Genomic DNA, 19,649 nt, shown 5'->3' on the forward strand with positions numbered 1-19,649 from the left:
TAATAGAAACTGTGTCTTTAAGCAAGCCCATAAATAACAAAGGAATCTTAACATACGCTCATTAATATAAACCAGAGTTAAATTCCTCCAGCATATTTCTGATCACAAAATGTCAGCAAACTTCTAAAGAAAGATTAAAAACATTTTTTTAAGAAAAGTGAAGGCAGATTAAAAACATTTCTGACATTATACATTGAAATAAATGTGAGTTACATATCCACTGAATATTAATAAAAACAAGGCAATTAACAAAATTTTGATAAATGAGTGCTTGATGGTGATTGTAGTGGTGATAGGCTGGGCGTGGTGGTTCAGGCCTGTAATCCCGGCACTTTGGGAGGCCAAGGGGGGTGGATCACCTGAGGTCAGGTGTTCAAGACCAGCCTGACCAATATGGTGAAACTCCATCTCTATTAAAAATACAAAAATTAGCCAGGCATTGTGGTGCATCTATAGCCCCAGCTACTGGGGAGGCTGAGACAGGAGAATTGCTTGAATGCAGGAGGTGGAGGCTGCAGTGATCCAAGACTCTGCCACTGCACTCCAGCCTGGGTAACAGAGCAAGACTCCATCCCAAAGAATATATACATAAATATGAAATAAATATTTATAAAGCCACAATTGGAGGCGGCACCTCCTACCACACCATACTGTCACGATCACAAATATGATGACTGGATGCTTTAAAACTACATCGCTTATTGTCATACAATTGTATAATTTTCTTATGTTTTAGAAACTTTTATTTGATGGTAATTTGTTTTTATTTGTATTCCAACCTGCTTAGTTCACTTCAGGGTCTCAAGTAGCCCGAGCCTATTCCAGTGGCTCATGGCACAAGCACAAACCGATCCTGGCCAACACACCATCCCATAGCAGGGCTGTCTCACATATGTCCACCCTCACTGAGACTGTGACCATAGGTCCACCAGTTCACCTCAGGAGCGCAGCGTAGGATGTGGGAGGAAACTTCAGTACCAAAAGAAAACTTGCAGACAAGAGGAGAACATGCAAACAAAACCCAGACAGTGGCTCAACAACTGATTTTTCTCATCTGTGTTATAACAAAATTAAGTTATTTGAGCACCTGCTGTACATGAGACAGAGCTAGAGAAAATATCCAGGTTTCAGGAGTTCAAGATCAGCCTAGGCAACAGAATGAGATGCAGTCTCTGTAAAAATAGTTTTTTAGGCCAGCCACAGTGGCTCATGCCTGTCATTCCAGCACTTCAGGAGGCGAAGGTGGGCAGATTACCTAAGGTCTGGAGTTCAAGACCAGCCTGGCCAACATAGTGTAACCCTGTCTCTACTAAAAAGTACTGAAATTAGCCAGACGTGGTTGCAGGTGCCTGTTATCCCAGCTACTCAAGAGGCTGAGGTAGAAGAATTTCTTGAACCCAGGAGGTGGAGGTTGCAGTGTGCCACTGCATTCCAGCCTGGGTGACAAAGGAAGACTTAATCTCAAAAAATAAAAAATAAAAAAAAAATCTTAGGTGCACAGAATAATGTAAAAAGCCCTAACAAATGTGTAATTTGAATAGAAGAAAAAAAAAAGAGACTAAGGCAGAAGGAATATTCTAACAGAAATAGGCAGATCGATAACCTCTTCATCAAAAGAATCCCTTAAGAATTTTTAAAAAGCAAGCCAGAGACAGGGAGGACATACTTGCCATGCATAGACATGACCCAGGTCCAAAATAAGACAAGCCCTACAAATCACCACACAAAGACAAACAGCCGCCACCTTTTTTTTTTTTTTTTTTTGAGATGGAGTCTTGCTTTGTCACCAGGCTGGAGTGCAGTGGCACAATCTTGGCTCACTGCAACCTCCACCTTCTGGGTTCAAGTGAGTCTTCCACCTCAGCCTCCAAAGTAGCTGGGACCATAGGTGCGTGCAACCATGCCCAGCTAATTTTTTTGTATTTTTAGTAGAGACAGGGTTTCAATGTGTTGGCCAGACTGGCCTCGATCTCTTGACCTCATGATCCACCCGCCTCGGCCTCCCAAAGTGCTGGGATTACAGGTGTGAGCCACCGCACCTGGCCCAGCTCCCCCTTTTTAAAGAGATTCGATCTGTTGCCCAGGCAATGGAGGCAATGTGGGGTCTATGAAGTGTTGACCAGCTAGTCACGAACCTAACACCGCAAAGCATGAGCCAAACAACCCATTCTTTTAAGTGGACAAGAGCCTCTAACAGGCATCTGACAACAAAGGTTATTTGAAAACCAGCAAGAACAAGAAAAAGTGCTCAACATGCTTAATCACCATGAAAAACAAATCAAAACCCCAATGTAACCAATGCACACCAAATAAAATGGCTAAAAGATGTTTTACAGTGACATGACACCACACACAGGTAACAAAGGAGCAGGAGAAGGGTCCCACATGCTGTGTGCTCTGGAAAACCATTGGGCATGAGAGGGAGACCCCATGGACTCACCACTTGCCCTACCACCCCACTGTGCCACCCTGTTAAACACTCAATGGAAGCACAAACAGATGTACACCAAAGCCTGTGGCAAGGTGTTCAAAACTAGCTTGTCATCGTTGCTAAAAATGGAAAATAACCAAACTCAACTTTAACAATATAAGAACAGGCCAGGCACAGTGGCTCATTCCTGTAATCCCAGCACTCTGGGAGGCACCACTGCACTCCAGCCTGGTGGCAGAGTGAGTCTCCGTCTCAAACAAGCAAACAAAAAACATTAGAACAGATAAAGGACACCCGTTCAGTGAGCCAAGTATTGCTGTTGTAAGCATAGTTAACTTCTCATAGGCTTGATATTGAGCCTGAGAAGCAGAGGGAGGGCACTGTCCAGAATGATCTCGTATGGTTTGTAGCATCACCTGGGTGGTAGAGACACAAGTGTGCAAGGTTTTTAAAACTCATTGAGCTCTATACTTAATAGCTGTGCATTCTGTAGTATGTGGTCTTTCACATTCAGGTTTTATCAGTCATAAGAATCCTTGAGAAAAATAGACAAATATCCACAAAAGCAATAATAACCAATGCAAAAATACAGTGGGGAATAACTCATTAATAACAGCACTTTATATATATATATATAATAACCTACAAACTTACATGCAAGGTCAACGTTTACAAAATGTTAAAACCTTTCTGAATATCATTATTTTTAGAACTAAAGAAAAAATGTACACGAATGGACAGTCAGACCAGGCTTTGGATAAGAACCGTTAAGTCAATTAAACACAAATGCCTCCTAGAATAATACGTATTTTATAAAAGACCCTGGGCTGGGTGCAGTGGCTCAAGCCTGTAATCCCAGGACTTTGGGAGGCCGAGGCGGGTGGATCACGAGGTCAAGAGATCGAGACCATCCCGGTCAACATGGTGAAACCCTGTCTTTATTAAAAATACAAAAAATTAGCTGGGCATAGTGGCGCATGCCTGTAATCCCAGCTACTCAGGAGGCCAAGGCAGGAGAATTGCCTGATCCCAGGAGGCGGAGGTTGCAGTGAGCCGAGATCGCGCCATTGCACTCCAGCCTGGGTAACAAGAGTGAAACTCCGTCTCAAAAAAAAAAAAAAAAGACCCTAAGTTGTGAACACAGAAGCCACTGCATTCCATTCCTTTCATACTGAGAGAAATACAAAGGAAAGCCTCTACCGCTGGACCAGCAGATACGTGAGCAGAGACAAACCCAGCTCTGGTGGCCAGTTCCTGCCCAACCCTACCCAACTCTCCCAGTCCTTCCTCCTTTGTGACCCTGTAACTCCCATCTCCAAGAAGCCAGCAAGAGGAGCTTTGATGTCCCCCAGTTCTCCCACTTTCTCTCCTGTCCTGACCAAGAAACACCCAGAGCTTTGAATGCTCTGTGAGCTGGGCAGCTCATTTCTCTTCCAGGCTTGAACCCAAGCTGGGGCATGAATATTCCCAGACACTAAACAAAGACGTTAGAATTTTTACCCAAAATGCGGAAAGAAACTCAAACCAAGGCCGGGCGTGGTGGCTCACACCTACAATCCCAGCACTTTGGGAGGCCGAGGTGGGTGAATCACGAGGTCAAGAGATTGAGGCCATCCTGGTCAACATGGTGAAACCCCGTCTCTACTAAAAATACAAAAATTAGCTGTGCATAGTGGCGCGTGCCTGTAATCCCAGCTACTCAGGAGGCTGAGGCAGGAGAATTGCTTGAACCCAGGAGGCAGAGGTTGTGGTGAGCCAAGATCGCGCCATTGCACTCCAGCCTGGGTAACAAGAGTGAAACTCCGTCTCAAAAAAAAAAAAAAAGAAAAAGAAACTCAAACCAGCCCTGAGCCAAATTCCTGAATCATTCCTGTAAACTCCATACTGTGATATCCTTGACAGGGACATACCTGAGCAGAACATCCTTTTCTCTCGGTGCCTATCCAAGAATAGGCTACACCACCGGATAAGTTCCCCAATGAACACTTTGGACCAACCACCCTGGAGCTTGGTGCTTCCTTCTTTGGAGTCCCAACAAGTCCCATTTTCACAGAGACTAAGGCACTCCCATGTGGGAATTCCTCTGCCAACAATTTTAGGGCAACCCCAGCTGGAGGTTCAGCTTGAGGAAATGAGAGCCAAACCCAATTCTAGTATATTCATCACAGATACGATTAAATAAAGACGAACAACCTAGATGTCCCTTCGGGCTGCTCTACCAAAGCGCCAAAGCCATGGTGACTTAAGAAGCAACATTATTTCTCACCGTTCTGGAGAGAAGTCAGAGATCACTGCCGGCTTTCTGGTTGCTGAGGTTGGCTCCTCCCTGAGTCTGGCTCCACAAGGTAGAAAGAGAACAAACTCGCGCTGGGACCTCCTTTAATACAATGTATCTCCCTGTGGCAGCTCTGCCCTCATGACCTTATCCATCCCTAATAACCTCCCAAAGGCCCCACCTCCTAACACCACCCGTTAGAAGGATAGCATTTCATTCTGTAAATTACATTCAGTTCACAGCCCATCAACAGGATGGATTAAATGAGGGTACATCCAAATAGCATACACATGCAACTAATGAAAAAAATTTAGAACCTGTTACAAACAAAGTCTGCCAATTTTGTGACAACAGGGAGGCTCTGAACACTGCCTATGTGACAATAATAATAAATTATTATTGTTAACTGTTTGGAGTATTTTTTTTTTAAGTTCTCTTTGAGGCTAGGTGGGATGGCTTACACCTGTAATCCCAGCACTTTGGGAGGCCAAGGTGGGTGGATCACCTGAGGTCAGGAGAGTGAGACCAGCCTGGCCAACATGGCAAAACTCCATCTCTACTAAAAATACAAAAAATTAGCTGGGCGTGGTGGCAGGTGGCTGTAATCCCAGCTATTTGGGAGGCTAATGCAGGAGAATTACTTAAACCTGGGAGGTGGAGGTTGCAGTGAGATGAGATCTCACCATTGTACTCCAGCCTGGGCAACAGAGCAAGACTCTGTCTCAAAAAAAAAAAGTTCTCTTTGAAAGATACAAACTGGAATATTTAATGACTGTTAGTGAAATAACTACCCTGGCCATGCACAGACAGTTATCTAAGACAGCAATAGGGAGGAAGGGCACCAGCACAATCTCTCTTCTTTTGTGTTCCTCTGAACTGTTTCACAAAAGCTTCTCCACTCACCCCCTCCACTCCCCCAGATGGAGTCTCACTCTGTCACCCAGGCTGGAGTGCAGTGAAATGATCTCTGCTCACTGCAACCTCTGCCTCAAGTAATTCTCCTGCCTCAGCCCCACAGATAGTTGGGATTACAAGTGCCCACCACCATGCCCATCTAATTTTTGTGTTTTTAGTAGATACAGGGTTTCACTGTGTTGGCCAGGCTGGTCTCGAACTCCTAACCTTGTGATCTGCCCGCCTAGGCCTCCCAAGGTGCTGGGATTACAAGCATGAGCCACCACACCCAGCCTTTTTTTTTCTTTTTTTTTTTTTTTTTGAGGTGGAGTTTCACTCTTGTTGCAGAGGCTGGAGTGTAATAGCAAGATCACGATTCACTGCAACCTCCTCCTCCTGGGTTCAAGCAATACTCCTGCCTTAGCCTCCCAAGTAGCTAGTAGCTTGGATTGCAGGCATGCACCACCACACCCAGCTAATTTTGTATTTTTAGTAGAGTTGGGGTTTCTCCATGTTGGTCAGGCTGGTCTCAAACTCCCAACCTCAGGCAATCCACCTGTCTCAGCCTCCCAAAGTGCAGGCGTTACAGGCATGAGCCACCTGCCCAGCCTCTCCCAGAGTTCTGATCAGCCCTGTTTGGAGCTCCTAATTTCTTCAAAGCTTTGTATTTCCCTCTTTTGAATCTGTCCAAGTTCAGCCAGAGACAGGGACAAGTGTCTGCTCTATTACCTCCTTCACCCCTCACTTTCCTGTGAGGATGGTATGCCTGGCACTCTACTTTTCTTTTTCTTTTTTTTATTTGAGTCAGAGTCTGACTCTATCACCTAGGCTGGAGTGCAGTGGTGGGATCTCAACTCACTGTAACCTCTGCCTCCTAGGTTCAAGTGATCCCCCACCTCAGCCTCCAGAGTAACTGGGACTATAGGTGTGTGCCACCATGCCAGGTAATTTTGTAATTTTTGTAAAGATGGAATTTCCCCATGTTGCTCAGGCTGGTCTCAGTCTCCTCGGTTCAAGTGATCTGCCCACCTTGGCCCCCAAAGTTCTGAGATTACAGGCATGAGCCACTGCACCCAGCCTGTCACCCTCATTTTACAGAATAAACTGAGGCTCAGGAGAATAATTTGCCTGGACAAGTGGCAGAGCTGAGAATTAAACCAAGCCATGTAGATCCACTCAGAATCCTCTGCCCCATGCAGTCTCCTGCTCTGCTACAAGCCAAGCCATGTTTGTCCTGATAGGCAAATATTCCTCCAGTGCAAGGGCAAACAGCCTCCATGGGAGGATGGAGGACCTTAGGCCTGGAGGCCTCAAAGGCAAGTTCTCTGCACAGCCCTTGCCTGAGAACACCACCAACCCATCTCCTTCAGAGGGAGAGACAGTCTCTGTTTATCTAGTCTATTTATCTCATTAGATAAATTTAATGATAGCAATACACTGTAATAACTTATCTTCTGCACAGTTTTTTTCCCTTTACAAAATTTAAATTTCCATTTGAACAAAAACTAAATACTCAGCCAGGTGTTTGGCTGACACCTGTAATCTCGGCACTTTGGGAGGCCGAAGTGAGTGGATCACCTGAGGTCAGGAGTTCAAGATCAGCCTGGGCAACATGGTGAAATCCTGTCTCTACTAAAAATACAAAATTAGCTGGGTGTGGTGGAGCATGCCTGTAGCCCCAGCTATTTGGGAGGCTGAGGCAGGAGAATCACTTGAACCCAGGAGTGGAAGTTGCAGTGAGCCAAGATAGTGCCATTGCACTCCAGCCTGGGCAACAAAAGCAAAACTCCATCTCAAAATAAAAAAAAACAACAACTAAGTCACTCAAGGATATGTACTTTGACAGAGTGACCTACCATCCTTCCTCCAAATCTGTCCTCCAGGGGCTTCTTGAAGCCCATAGTCCAGAATTAATGCAGGGCAATAATCCTGGCTAAATGGATGGTGTCTGACCACAGGGCCCAGGGTGGCAGTTCTGCTATGGTGGACCATCACCATTTATTCTCCAGTAGGATCCTATGACAATCTACAAAATGTGCCATGTGGCAAGTTTATGCCTCAATAAAGGAATGCACAACCTCCTTACCATTTCAGACTAACCCCCAAGTTAACAAAAACAGAGGCCCAAGGGAAGGAGTGCTCAAAAAACAAGGACAAAGTAGAGTTTCAAGGATCAAATGTCACTCAAACAATGGCCTATGATTTCTCTTTTATGCTGCACATTATTTCAAACAAGATGTTTCCATTAATAAATGATGAATTTTCAAAGAAAGCTCTAAAATGATAATAACCTCCAAAAATAAATAACTGATTTTAAAAAAAAGTATCAATATTTTAAAAGTTACACCAGATTGAAGACAGGTATGATTTTATGACTGATCCCCAAATTCTGCCATGAAGACAAATTTAGAGATTAAACACTCACCATAAATATCTCCCTCTTCATCCTTCTTCCTTACAAAACATGATTTAGGTTCCAGCAACACAGGTGGCATAACATATTTTACTTCAAACCCTGATATTTCTGAAAGGCAAAAGAAACATCTGTCCAAAAAACAGAACCATATAAAATACTCCAAGTCATCATTACTTTTAATCAGAGAACATAACCTATTATGCAATAGTTGCAAAGATCTGATGTGCTACAACTATGCTATACTGTAATCCTTTACCTGAGACATTCCAAGAATATACAAATTATTGTGTTAAACAGGGGTCTCAAAGAATCTTGATGATCATACTGAATAAACATGAACAAATATGTACAAAAATTAACCAAATAAACATTTAAACTACCCCCAAATTGTCTGTATTAACTTTTAAAATCCAAGATATGTCCTCCATAGGCTTATATTAAAATAAATGACAGTTCCAATGTTGCTCAAAGAAAGAAGCAAACATAATGCAAACATTTTGCTGTCAGTGATGGGCTAAGCTTTATTATCCTTAATAAACAGTGGGTCCTGGCACGGTGGCTCCCACCTGTAATCCCAGCACTTTGGGAGGCTGAGGCAGGTGAATTATCTGAGGTCAGGAGTTTGAGACCAGCATGGCCAACATGCTGAAACCTCATCTATACTGAAAATACAAAAATTAGCTAAGTGTTGTGGCACACACCTGTAATACCAGCAACTTGGGAGCCTGAGGAACAAGAATCACTTGAACCTAGGAGACGGAGGTTGCAGTGAGCCAGGATTGTGCCACTGCACTCCAGTTTGGGTGATAGAGTGAGAATCTATAAAAACTAAACTAAAATAAAAATAAATAAAGAGTGGATGCAAACCAACAGGAAACAGGTGAACCCCTGAACAGAAAAGTGAGCACAGGTTATGTTCATCATGTCACAAGAAAGATAATGTTTTAAAAGAAAAATAAGCATTTGTATATCAAAAAAATGAAAGATGCAATTGAAAATTTCACCTATCAAACTGAGCACATTTTGTAGATTTTTTAATTGTCATCTAATTATTTTCTTTTTTGGATTTATTTTTTATTTTTATTTTTGAGAAGGAGTTTTGCTCTTGTTGCCCAGATTGGAGGCCAATGGCGTGATCTTGGCTCACTGCAACCTCCACCTCCCAGGTTCAAGTGATTCTCCTGCCTCAGCCTTCTGAGTAGCTGGGATTACAGGCATACACCATGATGCCCAGCTAAATTTTTTGCATTTTTAGTAGGGACAGGGTTTCACCATGTTGGCCAGGCTGGTCACGAACTCCTGACTTCAGGTGATCCACCTGCCTCTGTCTCCCAAAGTGCTGAGATTACAGGCATAAGTCACTGTACCTGGCCTTTAAATTTTTTATTTTATTTTATTTTTTTTTGAGATGGAGTTTTGCTCTTGTTACCCAGGCTGGAGTGCAATGGTGTGAGCTTGGCTCACCGCAAACTCCACCTCCTGGGTTCAGGCAATTCTCCTGCCTCAGCCTCCTGAGTAGCTGGGATTACAGGCATGCGCCACCATGCCCAATTTTTTGCATTTTTAGTAGAGACAGGGTTTCACCATGTTGACCAGGATGATCTCTATCTATTGACCTCAGGATCCACCCACCTTGGCCTCCCAAAGTGCTGGGATTACAGGCGTGAGCCACCGCACCCAGCTTAAATTTTTTTTTGAGATAAGGTCTTGCTCCGCCATCACCTAGGGTGTAATAGAGTGTATAATCATGGCTCACTGCAGCTTCAAACTCCTGAGGTAAAGTTATCCTCTCACCTCAGCCTCCAGAGTAGCTGGGACTATATACAGGTGTGTGCCAGCATGCCTGGCTAATGTATTCTTTTTAATTTTTAGAGAGATGGAGGTCTCCCTGTGCTGCCAGCTGGCCTCAAACTCCTGGGCTCAAGGGATCCTACCACTTCGGCCTCCCAAGGTGTTGGGATTATAGACACGAACCACCACACTCAACCTGTCATCAAATTCAATTTTGAAAAGAGAACATGAAAGTGGACACTCTCCTACAATCTGATGAAAACTGGCACAAACTTTTTGGTTATCTTGCAGTATGTCTCAAAGACATAGTACGTGTATGGGCATGTATGTCTAAGTATATACATAGCACAATTACACCTCCACAAATTCATCCTAAGGATCATGATGATCATACAAAGCTGAGAAAACTAAACTGTAAACCACTGGAATGTCCAGCACAAGAAAGTGGACAACAACTTTGGGCACACCCACACAGTGGACAGGGCAGACACTCTCCTAACTCCACTATCTGATTGGCCAAATTAACTGACATTCTCCACTATCCTATAAAACGCTGGTGGTTGACAGGACTCTTGGATAATCTGTACATCTGTGTGAAAAATTCAACACCATGCTGCCTAAGACTCAGCCACGTTCATTCTAAACACCCATTTATGCCAGTTGTATTTGTCATTAAAAGCCTGGAGGCCAGGTGTGGTGGCTTACACCTGTAATCCCAGCACTTTGGGAGGCTAAGGCAGGTGGATCATGAGGTTAGGAAATCACAATCATCCTAACATGGAAAAACCCCATCTCTATGAAAAGTACAAAAAATTATCCAGGTGTGGTGGCATGTGCCTGTAATCCCAGCTACTTGTGAGGCTTAGGCAGGAGAATCACTTGAATCTGGGAGGCAGAGGTTGCAGTGAGCACAGATCACACCAATGCACTCCAGCCTGGGTGACAGATTGAATCTCCATCTCAAATAATAATAATAATAATACCAGGAATAGGCTGGGTGCAGTGGCTCATGCCTGCAACCCCAGCACTTTGGGAGGCTGAGGTGGGTGGATTACTTGAGGTCAGGAGGTTGAGATCAGCCTGCCTAACATGGAGAAACTCAGTCTCTATTAAAAAGAAAAAAACAAAAATTAGCTGAGTGTGGTGGCATAAGCCTGTAATTCCAGTACTCATGAAGCTGAGGCCCAAGAATCACTTGAACCCAGAAATCAGGGTTTGCAATGAGCCGAGATTGTGCCACTGCACTCCAGCCTGGGAGACAGAGTGAGACCCTGTCTCCAATAAATAAATACATACATATATACATATGTACCTAGGGTGAAGAGCTTTTTAAAACAGATATACCTGAGGCTGGGTGCAGTGGCTCATGCCTGTAATCTCAGCACTTTGGGAGGCCGAGGCGAGTGGTTCACTTGAGGTCAGGAGTTTGAGACCAGCCTGGTCAACATGGTGAAAACCAGTCTCTACTGAAAATACATAAATCAGCCAGGCATGGTGGTACATGCCTATAGTCCCATCTACTTGGGAAACCAAGGCAGGAAATTTGCTTGAACCCTGGAGGCAGAAGTTGCAGTGAGCTGAGATCATGCCACTGCACTCCAGCCTTCACAACAGAGCAAGATCCATATATTTTTTAAAAATCTGGAAATTTTTCTTTCTTTAAAAATAAAGATGAGTCTTGCTTTGTCGACCAGGCTGGTGTCCAACTCCTCACCTCAAATGATCCTCCTGTCAGCCTCCCAAAGTTTTGGGATTACAGGTATGAGCTACCACACCTGGCCTAGCCTGGAAACATTTGCACCTGATCTAGGAGGCTCTGTTAAGTGTCTTTAAAGTTCTTTTACATTCTGAGCCAGGTGTTGTGGCTCACACCAGTAATCTCAGCACTTTAGGAAGCCGAGGGAGACAGCTCACCTAAGGCCAAGAGTTTGAGACCAGCCTAGCCAACATGCTGAAACCCTCATCTCTACTAAAAACACAAAAATTAGCCAGGTGTGGTGGTGTGCATCTGTAATCCAAGCTACTCAGGAGGCTGAGGCAGGAGAATCGCTTGAACCCAGGAGGCAGAGGCTGTGCAGTGAGCCGAGATCTCTCCATTGCACTCTAGCCTGGGCAACAAGAGCAAAACTCCATCTCAAAAAAAAAAATGTCTTTTATGTTCTGTCTTTATTCATCTATTCTTTAGAAATCAAAACTGGATATTACAGGGATGGCTTAGACAAGAAACTGGAATAAGTGGACCCTCTCTTCAAGAATAGGCTTTATGCCTGTAGCCAAAAGATTGCAAAGTGAGACAGGGTGAGGTGGCTCACACCTTTTATTCCAGCACTTTTGGAGGCTGAGGCGGGCAGATCACTTGAATTCAGCAATTCAAGACCAGCCTGGGCAACATGGTAAAACGTTGTCTCTATAAAATATACCAAAAAAAAAAAAAAAAAAAAAAGTACCTGTAGTCCCATCTAGGAGGGAGCCTGCGATGGGAGGATTATTCCAGCCCAGGAGACTGAGGATGCATTCACCCGAGACTGCAGCACTGCACTTCATGCATTCCAGCCTGAGTGACCGAGTGAGACTCTATCCCAAAAAAAAAAAAAAAAAAGATAAAAGATTGCAAAGTGAATATACTGTTGTTTAAATTTAAAATAAGTGTTTATACATATATTTTATTATTTTCCACATTAACTCACTTCTTCAATAACTAAACATCTACTGTTCCCTAACATATAAAATAAGTATATACAGCTTCTAAAAACATGGTGCAAGGCCAGGCACATTGGCTCACACCTGTAATTCCAGCATTTTGGGAGGCCACGGTGACAGGATTACATGAGCCCAAGAGTTTGAGACCAGGCTAGGTGACATAGGGAGATCCTGTCTCTACAAAACAATTTTGGGAAAATTAGCTGATCATGGCTGCATGCACCTGTGGTCCCAGCTAATTGGGAGGCTGAAGTGGGAGGATCACTTGAACCCAGGAGCTTGAGGCTGCAGTGAGCTATGAGGCTGGGTGCAGTGGCTCACACCTGTAATTCCAGCATTCTGGGAGGCCAAGGTGGGCAAATTACCTGAGGTCAGGAGTTCAAGACCAGCCTGGCTAACATGGCAAAACTGCATCTTTACTAAAAAAAAAAAAAATTAGCTGGGTGTAATGGTGAGTGCCTGTAGTCCAGCTACTCCAGAGGCTAAGGCGGAAGAATGGCTTGAACCTTGGAAAGAGAGGTTGCAGTGAGCCCGGATTGTGCCCAGTGCCCTGCAGCATGGGCAACAGAGCAAGACTCTATCTCAAATATACCCCAGAACTTAAAGTATAATAATAAAAAAATAAATAAAATTAAAGATATAAATATAAAAAAGGATGAATAAAAAAAGCACAGTAGAAAAAAATGACGGATACGCTAAAATACTGATAACACAATTAAGGTTAGAACAAAATGTTCAGTACATTCGCCTCTTAGTAAAGTATGCCTTGTTACATATGACTAAATAGAAATCCAACAGGAGTCTTCTACAAAATTCTAACAATTCCTCCTAGACAGGAACAAACAGATACTTTATTTTCTTCTTTCTGCTTTCCTTGGATTTTCCAAATCTTCTAAAACTACAATTACTTTTACTTCTTCCTTTTTTTTAAAAAGAAAACAGAGACTCACTGTCACCCAGGCTGGAGTTCAGTGGTGAGATCTCAGCTCACTGCAATCACTTACTTCCAGGTTCAAGTGATTCTCCTGTCTCAACCTTTCAAATAGCTGGGATTACAGGCATGTGCCACCACTCACGGCTAATTTTTATAATTTTAGTAGAGATGAAGTTTCACCATGTTGGCCAGGCTGGTCTTGAACTTCTGGCCTGAAGTAATCTGCCAGCCTCAGCTCCCCAAAGTGCTAGGATTACAGGCATGAGCCACTGCATCTGGCCTAAGATTATTTTTATAATCAGAAGAAATGTTACTTAAGTTTTTCTTAGTCTTTCTAACTTTTCATGTGGAAATGCTACTAAATTGATAAAAACATGATCGTGACAGAAAAGGCCTTTGGTGCTACATGAGCACTTGGAGGTCACTCACTGATATAAAAACTCAGTTCCTGTGGAGAATGGACTGCAGTGACACAGAATAAACCTGGGAATTACTGAATTTCCTCTGCAGGATAAACCATGGGGGAGTGCACAGCACCCATGTTACCTGAGGGTGGGGGGACACCAGAAGGCACCCCAGGGAGGAGAGGGGCAGATCAGAGCTGGGGGAAAGCTCTGGAAAGGTCAGAGCCTGGGTTGATCCTGTTCAGATTTCTGACTTCCTTCTGCTCATCCTCTATCAGAGCTGCTCACACTGTCTCCTTTTCTCAGACCCTAGGGCTTAAGTGACACATTGTTACTGAACCAGAGACCAGGGTGCACAGGACAAGCTCCTGTGTTAAAAGGTGCTGTATCCTAGAACCACAGGGGACTCACAGTGGTTTCATTCCATCAAGTAAATTCTTTTTGGAGGGTGTAAATGCAGGATTTGATGGAAAGAGTCCTAAGTTCAAATTTTCTAGGAAGACATAGATGCAACAGTTTATTTACTTTTTAACATATGGTCTCCCTCTGTTGCCCAGTCTGGAGTGCAGTGGCATAATCAGGACTCACTGCAATGTTGACCTCCCAGGTTCAAGTGATCCTCCCACCTTAGCTTCCTGAGTAGCTGGGACTATAGGTGCTGTCACCACACCTGGTTAATTTTATTTATTTATTTATTTTTGGGGAGGTGAAGTCTCCCTATGTTGCCGCCTGGTCTGGAGCTCCAGGACTCAAATGATCTTCCTGCCTGGGTCTCCCAAAATGCTGGAATTACAGGTGTGAGCCACCAAGCCTAGACTTGAATTCTTAAAATTATCTGTAGCACATGTGAGTAGAGTTTGTGAACTGTATATGAACTTTAAAGTCATAATTGGCATTCACCTGAGAACATTGTAGCAGAGTTAGACTTTTGCAGGAATCTCAGCCAGCCAGTAAACATTCACTAAACAATGACTCTTTTCAGGGCCCCGTGGTTATACAAAGATACAGATTCCTTAGTAGTTGTCAATATCCCATTAACTATGATTATTTGAATAGAAGGTGCCTGGGGGTGAGGGGTCATCAATTCCAGTATTTGATTCAGATAATACCAACCCCCAGGCCATCTGGCCCCAACCTCATTTGCACTGTAAGCTATTGTTGCCAATTCTGAGAAACACTTTAGAAAAATAATCCCTGGTAAAGAACAGCAGAAAGCTACACTACAAGTAAAACTAAATATCAATTCCAAATGTAAATTATTTAACAATAAAAAAATACAATTTAAATAATAGCAGGAATAGGCTGGGCAGGGTGGCTCATGCCTATAGCCCCAGGACTTTGGAAGGTTGAGATGGGCAGATTACTTGAGATCAGGAGGCTGAGGCCAGCCTGGCTAACATGGTGAAACCCGGTCTCTACTAAAAAAAAACTAGAAAAAATACCCAAGTGTGCCTGTAATCCCAGTTACTCAGGAGGCTGAGGCCCTAGGGTCACTTGAACCCAGAAAGCAGAGTTTGCAGTAAACTGTGATTGTGCCACTGCACTCCAGCCTGGCCCACAGAGTGGCACCCTGTCTCCAATAAATAAATAAATAACACCAAGACTGAAGAGCTTTGAAAAACAGATATATGTGAGGGTGGACCAGGTGGCTTGTGCCTGTAATCCCAGCATTTTGGGAGGCTGAGGTGGGTGGTTAAGCTGATGTCAGAAATTTGAGACCAGCCTGACCAACATGGTGAAACCCTGTCTCTACTAAAAACACAAAAATTACCTGGCAGGAGAGATACCATGATCATGAAGGTGGTTTTCCCAGGGTGAGGCTCACCCATTGCACTCTGGATGTGCTGACCCCTGTGATTTCCCCAAATGTGGAAAACTGAACTGCAAAATTTGTGGTAGTGGGGGACTGCATTTGTGCTTTCCCCTGATAAAAAACAAAAACAAATAAATAAATCAGCCAGGTGTGGTCGTACATGCTTGTAGTTGTAGTTCCAACTACTTGGGAGGCTAAGTGAGGAGATGTGTTTCAACGCAGAGGCAGAAGTTGCAGTGAGCTGAGATCATGCCACTGCACTCCAGCCTGGGCAACAGAGCAAGACTCCGTATCAAAAAAAAAAAAAAAAGGGGCTGGAAATTTTTCCTTCTTTAGAAATAAAGATGGGGATCTTGCTTTGTTGACCAGGCTGGTGTCCAACTCCTTGCCTCAAATGATCCACCTGTCAGTCTCTCAAAGTGTTGAGATTACAGATATGCACCACCTGGCCTAGCCTGGAATCATTTGCACCTGATCTAGGAGGTTGTGTTAAGTGTCTTTAAAGTTCTTTTAAATTCTGAGCTGGGTGCTGTGGCTCACACCAGTAATCCCCATTCTTTGGAAAGCCAAGGGAGGCAGATTACCTAAAGTTAAGAGTTTGAGACCAAGCTGGCCAACATGGTGAAACCCTGTTTCTACTAAAAATACATAAAACTAGCCAGGCATGGTGGTGTGCATCTGTAATCCCAGCTATTCAGGAGGCTGAGGCAGGAAAATCCCTTGAACCCAGGAGGCAGAGGTTGTGCAGTGAGCGGAGATCTCTCACCATTGCACTCCAGCCTGGGTGACAAAAGCAAAACTCCATATCAAAAAAAAAAAAAAAAGGTCTTTTATGTTGTGTCTGCATTCATCCAATCTATAGAAATCAAAACTGGATATTACAGGGATGGTTTAGACAAAAAACTGGAATAAGTGGACCCTCTCTCCAAGAATGGGCTTTACACCTATAGCCAAAGATTACAAAGTGAGACAGGGCAATGTGGCTCACATCTGTAGTCCCATCTAGTAGGGAGGCTGAGATGGGAAGATCATCCCAGCCCAGGAAGTTGATGATGCATTCACCTGAGACCGCAGCACTGCCCTTCGTGCACTCGAGCCTGAATGCCACGGTAAGACTCTATCTCAAAAAAAAAAAAAAAAAAAAAAAAAGATTGCAAAGTGACTATGCTGCTGTTTAGGGCCGGGTGTGGTCTCACTCCTGTAATCCCTCAACATTGGGAGTCTGAGGTGGGCAGATCATGAAGTCTAAAGTTTGAGACCACCCTGGCCAATATGGTGAAACCCCATCTCTACTAAATATACAAAAATTAGCCAGGTGTGGTGGCAGGAACCTGTAGTCCCAGCTACTTGGGAAGCTGGAGGAGGAGAATCACTTGAACCTGTGAGGTGGAGGTTGCAGTGAGCTGTGATTGCACTACTGCACTCCAGGCTGGGTGACAGAGTGAGACTCCATCTCAAAAAATATATGTATGTGTATATATATATATAGTTTTTATATAAAAATATGTGTATATACTGTTGTTTACATTTAAAATAAGGTGTTTAGACATATATCATATTATTTTCCACATTAACTCACTTCTTCAAAAACTAAACATCTATGATTCCCTAACATATAAAATAAATATATACAGCTTCTAAAAACATGGTACAAGGCCAGACACAGTGGCTCACACCTGCAACCCTAGCACTTTGGGAGGCCACAGGGGAAGAATTACATGAACCCAAGAATTTGAGACCAGCCTAGGTGACATAGAGAGATCCTGCCTCTACAGATCAATTTTAAGTAAATTAGCTGATGATGGCAGCATGCACCTGTGGTCCCAGCTACTTGGGAGGCTGAAGTGGGAGGATCATTTGAGCCCAGGAGCTTGAGGCTGCAGTGAGCTATGATTATGCCACTGCACTCCAGCCTAAGTGACAGAGTAATAACCGGTCTCAAAAATAAAAAATAAAAAAATAACATAACATGGTAGAAAAAAAATGACTGCTATGCTAAAATACTGATAATACATTTAGGTGAAAAGGAAAACTAGAACAAAATATTCAGTATATTCACATTGTAGTAAAGTATGCCTTGTTACATATGACTAAATAGAAATACAACAGGAGTCTACTACAAAGCCATAGGAATTCCTCCCAGACAGGAACTAACAGATAATTTTATTTTCTTCCTTCTGCTTTCCTTGGATTTTTCAAATCTTCTAAAACTCAGATTACTTTTATTTCTTCTTGTTTTTTGTTTTTTTTTTCCTGAAACAGAGTCTCACTCACTGTCATCAAGGCTGGAGTGCAGTGGGGGTCATCTCAGCTCACTGCAACCTCTGCCACCCAGGTTCCTGCCTCAACCTCCCAAGTAGCTGGAATTACAGGTGTGCATCACCATGCCTAGCTAATTTTTGTATTTTTAGTAGAGATGAGGTTTCACCATATTGGCCATGCTTGTCTTGAACTCCTGGCTTCAAATGATCCTTCTGCCTAGGCTTCTCAAAGTATTGGGATTACAGGCGTGAGCCACTGCATCTGGCCTAAGATATTTATTTATTTATTTATGAGACAGAGTCTTGCTCTGTCACCAGGCTGGAGTCCAGTGGTGTGATCTCCGCTCACTGCAACCTCCCAGGTTCAAGCAATTTCCCTGCCTTAGCCTCCTGAGTAGCTGGGACTATGGGAGAGTGCCACCATGCCCAGCTAATTTTTATTTTGTGTTTTAGTAGATACAGGGTTTCACCATATTGGCCAGGATGGTCTCAATCTCCTGACCTCATGATCTGCCTGCCTCTACCTCCCAAAGGGCTAGGATTACATGCATGAGCCACAGCACCCAGCCAGATTATTTTCATAATCAGAGGAATATTTCCAACTCTTCTTGAGGGAATGCTACTAAACACATAATAAAAAAATGATTGTTGACAGAAAAGGCCTTTGGTGCTTCATGAGCACATGGAGGTCACTCAGTGAGACAGAAACTCAGTTTCTGTGGAGAATGGACTGCAGTGACACAGAATAAACCTGGGAATGACTGAATTTCCTCTGCATAGCACCCCTGTCACCCAGGAATGGGGGGACACCAGGAGACACAGCAGGGAGGAGGGGGACAGAGGAGAGCTGGGGGAAAGCTCCGGAAAGGTCAGAGTCTGGACTGATACTGTTCAGATTTCTGACTTCCTTCTGCTCATCCTCTATCAGAGCTGCTCACACTGCCTCCTTTTCTCAGACCCTAGGGCTTAAGTGACACATTGTTATTGAACCAGAGACCAGGGTGCACAGGACAATCACCTGTGTTAAAAGGTGCTGTATCCTAGAACCACAGGGGACTCACAGTGGTTTCATTCCATCAAATAAATTATTTTTGGATGGTGTAAATACAGGATTTGATGGAAAGAGTCCTAAGTTCAAATTTTCATAGGAAGACATAGATACAACAGTTTATTTACTTTTTGACATAGGGTCTCCCTCTGTTGCTCAGATTGGAGTGCAGTGGTGCAATCATGGCTCACTTCAACCTCCATCTTCCAGGTTTAAGTGACCCTCCCACCTTAGCTTCCTGAGTAGCTGTGACTACAGATACTATCACCACACATGGCTAATTTTGTGTGTGTGTGTGTGTGTGTGTGTGTGTGTGTGTGTGTGTGTGTGTGTAGATGGTGTCTCCCTATGTTGCCCAGGCTGACCTCAAACTCCTGTACTCAAATGATCTTCCTGCTTGGGAATCCCCAGATGCTAGAATTGCAGGTGTGAGCCACCCTGTCCAGCTCTGAATTCTCAAAATTATCTGTAGCACATGTGAATAGAGTTTGTGAACTCTACATGAACTTTAAAGTCATCATCAGCATCCACTTGACAACATTGTAGCAGAGTTAGGCTTTTGCAGAAATCACAGCCAGACAGTAAATGTTCACTAAACAATGACTCTTTTCAGGGGCCTGTGCTGTATAAAATGATGCAGATTCCATAGCTGTTGTCACTATCCGACTAACTAGGGTCATTT

The 19,649-nt window shown here is 43.6% G+C and overlaps 1 non-coding gene across 1 annotated transcript; it reads left to right on the plus strand.

The window, feature by feature from the left end:
• The first annotated feature begins 15,608 nt into the window (after positions 1–15,608).
• LOC135271482 (U1 spliceosomal RNA) lies at positions 15,609–15,772 on the plus strand. Its single transcript, XR_010339648.1, has one exon. It is a non-coding gene; the product is annotated as a U1 spliceosomal RNA (small nuclear RNA).
• The last annotated feature ends 3,877 nt before the right edge of the window (positions 15,773–19,649 follow it).

The sequence above is a fragment of the Aotus nancymaae genome, unplaced genomic scaffold, assembly GCF_030222135.1.
Source record: "Aotus nancymaae isolate 86718 unplaced genomic scaffold, 86718_ANA_hifiasm-v0.15.2.pri h1tg000079l, whole genome shotgun sequence".
Lineage (NCBI taxonomy): Eukaryota > Metazoa > Chordata > Mammalia > Primates > Aotidae > Aotus > Aotus nancymaae.